We start from the raw sequence: 4501 nt of genomic DNA, 5'->3' as shown, positions 1-4501 counted from the left end.
TGGACCTGACCTGTACTAATACACTATCTAGAACTATCATATGAGTATTTGTTAATTGATTTTACTGATTAAAATCAAATCAACACTGACATAATTCTAACCCCAAATTTTAGTTCATCAAAAATTCTGCTCAGATGTACAAGATGAAGATTATGTGATTGATTGATTAAGCAGTGTATAAGATGAAGATTGTTCGTCTCTTCAACAGGTTTGACGGACTCTTGTGTCATTGTGTATTTTAGAATATTATGTATCCTTTTATCACATAATAATCTACAATTTTGTCTTATGTGATAACGATATTTCCAGCTAGGCATAAAAATGATAGACGATCAAACCCACCATGCTTATAACATTTTTAATTTAGCACATATGACTAGATCAAGGTTTGGGTAGATCTTGTAAGAGACTGCATGCTACGTCAAGATCAGCAGATGATGGGCCCCAAGTCAAAGCATAATGGAAATGGGACTGATTTGGAGTGCCTTAAAGTAAATTTCTCTTCAGACAATCCCTTAAAGTGGATGGATTTTCTAGGGGCCACTGTGGCCACTGATGCAGAGCTGTTGTCAAGTTTCTCTAGGAAATGCACTAGGATAAGGTATGTTTACTTGCAAATTGAGGAAAATAAATTCATCATATTTTAGTGCTGTTGGATATGCTTCTTCCAGGGACAACCGCATGACAAATACAATAAGCTGTTTTGAAAATGAGATAAAATTATAGAATGATCCTCATCAAGACCAAAAGTACACACAAACTCATTGAATTATGTGACGTATTTTGATAGCTTTGATATCCCTATGCAATCGGCTGCCATCGATAAATGAGATGGGAGTGATAAAGCTCTGTGACATACCCTCTTATAGAATTTCCATGTACCTTATCAGGGACTGTTCTCTTAACCGACCAGATAACTCCTGTATATTTTCTGAGAAAATTTGGCCAGCCTTCATATTTTTTGACATTAAGCAGTCACAACTTACAAGCCTCAGGCATATATATATATATATATATATATATATATATATATATATATATATATATATATATATATATATATCATACAAAAAAAACCATAACATTCTCCCAGTCGTATCATTCTTTAGGGCATTGGGACCTGTCAAGAGTTGGTACCACAACTTTGGTACTAAGAAAATTATGGTCATCTTTCTCCTTGTGAATGGGGTAGAATAACCCGGAGGAGAGGAGAGGGAGAGGGAGAGGGAGAGGGAGAGGGAGAGGGAGAGGGAGAGAGAGAGAGAGAGAGAGAGAGAGAGAGAGAGAGAGAGAGAGAGAGAGAGAGAGAGAGAGAGGGAGAGAGAGAGAGAGAGCGAGAGAGAGAGAGAGAGAGAGAGAGAGAGAGAGAGAGAGAGAGAGAGAGAGAGAGAGAGCGAGAGAGAGAGAGAGAGAGAGAGAGAGAGAGAGAGAGAGAGAGAGAGAGAGAGAGAGAGAGAGAGAGAGAGAGAGAGAGAGAGAGAGAGAGAGAGAGAGAGAGAGAGAGAGAGAGAGAGAGAGAGAGAGAGAGAGAGAGAGAGAGAGAGAGAGAGAGAGAGAGAGAGAGAGAGAGAGAGAGAGAGAGAGAGAGAGAGAGAGAGAGAGAGAGAGAGAGAGAGAGAGAGAGAGAGAGAGAGAGAGAGAGAGAGAGAGAGAGAGAGAGAGAGAGAGAGAGAGAGAGAGAGAGAGAGAGAGAGAGAGAGAGAGAGAGAGAGAGAGAGAGAGAGAGAAAGAGAGAGGTTGATAATGAGAGAGAGATAGAGAGCAAAAGAGACAGGGTGATTGTGAGAGAGACATAGAGAACAAAAGAGAAAGGGTGATAGTGTGAGAGAGATAGAGAGCAAAAGACAGAGGAGAGAGAGAGAAAAAGAGAGAGGTTGATAATGAGAGAGAGAGAGAGAGAGCAAAAGAGACAGGGTGATTGTGAGAGAGACATAGAGAACAAAAGAGAAAAGGTGATAGTGTGAGAGAGATAGAGAGCAAAAGGCAGAGGAGAGAGAGAGAGAGAGCAAAAGAGATGGTGATTTGAGAGAGAGATAGAGAGCAAAAGAGAGGGGAGAGTGAGTGAGAGAGAGAGAGCAAAAGAGAGAGAGAGTTCAAACAAGAGAGGGTGTGAGGGAGAGAGAGTAAAAAGAAATGGTAAGAGTGAGTGAGAGAGAAAGTAAGAGAGAGAGAGAGAGAGAAAAAAGTGAGATATAGAGAGCGAGAGGGAATGAGATAGAGAGATGGACAAAGAGATAGGGAGAGGGAGAGGAAGGGAGTGTTGGCTTATTCAAACTTGACGGGAAAGGAGGAGGGACACATGGCCTAAAACCCTTTGTTTTCTCCTCCACTAGGACCACTTCCTCCATGTTTTCAGTTTCTTTCATGGCAAGGCAGTTACGACCAAGCCTTTCTTTTGCTCTATAAATGAGCAACTTTGTATGTTTTTTTTCCTGCACGGGAATGCCATATCAAGTTTTTCTTCAAAGCTTTAGCTCTCTTTGTTTCTATCTTTCTTCTTCTAGTTGTGAGTGTGTGTGAGACCTGCCAAAAACTGGTATCAGAGCCCTGTTACTGATTCAAGAAGAAGAAGAGAGAAGCTACCATGCCGCCCAAGAGGGGTCAAGCTGCATCTCAAGCTGATGATGCATCACCTACGCAGGGGAACGTCATGACTTCTAGTGGAATGACCGTCAAGTCTCTAGTTGAACCGGGTAATAGTTTTTCTATGCTTTCGAAAACTAACTACTCGTATTGGGCAATGAGAATGGAAGTCCTTTTGGATGCACATGGACTTTGGGATGCTGTTGAGGCCGGAGCAGTGTCGAGGACAAAAGATCGACAAGCTTTGTCTACCATGCTTGGCGCGATCTCAAAGGGGATCACCAAGCAGCTTGATATCAAGAAAAGCGCAAAGGAAATGTGGGAAATTTTGCGCAAGAAGAATGTTGGTGTTGATCGAGTGATAAAGGCGAAGATTCAATCCCTGAAGAAGCAATTTGAGACACTTGTGATGAGTGATGAAGAGACTGTTTCTGACTTTGCAGGGAAGCTCTCTGAAGTTGTCACTGAGATGGGAAGTCTTGGTGAATTCCTTGAAGAAAAGGTTGTCGTAGCTAAATTCCTTCGTGCTACGTTGGCTAAGTTTGATGCTGTAACAAAAGCAATCGAGCAATTCACCGACATCGATACTATGCCATTATATGAAGCTGTTGGATCTCTCAAGCTCCATGAGGACAAGATCAAGGATCGTCGAGTCAAAAGAGATGAGCAGGTACTTTTGGCCAAAGCAATGGGGAAAATGAAGAAGTACGATGGCGAAAGCTCTTGTGGAAGAGGTCAAGGTCGTGGAAGAGGCCGTGGCAGAAGCAGAGGAAGAGGATATGGCGGAAGAGGTTATGATAACCATGACGAAGAGACATTTTGCGTATGAATGTCGTAGAGACAAGGAGGAGAGGACCAACGTTGTTGATGTTGATGAGAAGGAACCATCAGCACTTCTTATGGCGGTTGTTGAAGGTCCTAAAGATGTTCTTCTCCAAAGAGTTAAAGAGGAGCAGTTAGAAGAAGGGATGTGGTATCTAGACACTGGAGCAAGTAATCATATGACAGGTGATCGAAGTTTCTTCCAAGAGCTAAATGAATATGCTGCTGGTTGTGTAAGATTTGGAGATGGGTCTACAACGGAGATTTGTGGAAGAGGAAGCATTCTCTTGAAGTGTCAAGATGGAGGACAAATGAACCTGGGTAATGTCCTTTATATTCCAAGATTAAAATCTAATATTTTGAGTCTTGGACAGTTGGATGAACAAGGATGTAAGACGATGATGGAGGCAGGTTTTCTCTTTATTTATGATCAGCAAGGGCATCTCTTAGTAAAGGTGAAGAAGACTAGAGGGCGTCTCTACTTGCTGAAGTTGACTCCTGTGATAAGTTGTATGGTTGCAGAGAGGAATATAGATTTGGCTTGGACATGGCATAGGAGGTATGGACATTTGAATTTTGAATCCTTAAAGAAGTTATCATCGCAGGAGATTGTGAAGGGCCTTCCTTAGCTTCAAATCCCAGATCATCTCTGTAGAGATTGTGTTGCTAGCAAGCACCATAGACGTCCATTTCCTTCTGCAACATCATTCAGGGCTAGCCAACACTTGGAGCTCGTTCATGCTGACATATGTGGACCGATATCACCTGCCACTTTTGGAGGAAGGAGGTATTTTTTGTTGCTGGTTGATGATTATTCTAGACTAATGTGGGTTTCAGTTCTGATGGAGAAAAGTGAGGGCTTTCAAGCTTTTGTAAAATTCAAGGATCTTGCTGAGGCTGAGAAAGGCGTGAAGATAAGATGCCTCAGAACTGATCAAGGGGGGGAATTCACTTCCTCTGAATTCTCATCCTTTTGTGTTGAAAATGGAATCAAGCGACAACTCTCAGCTCCGTACTCTCCACAGCAGAATGACATGGTTGAAAGAAGAAACATAACTGTTATGGGCATGGTAAGAAGCATGTTGAAGGAGAAGAA

Source organism: Wolffia australiana, chromosome 12 (assembly GCF_029677425.1).
Source record: "Wolffia australiana isolate 7733 chromosome 12, ASM2967742v1".
Taxonomy (NCBI): Eukaryota; Viridiplantae; Streptophyta; class Magnoliopsida; order Alismatales; family Araceae; genus Wolffia; species Wolffia australiana.
Note: the sequence above shows the minus strand (reverse complement) of the source record.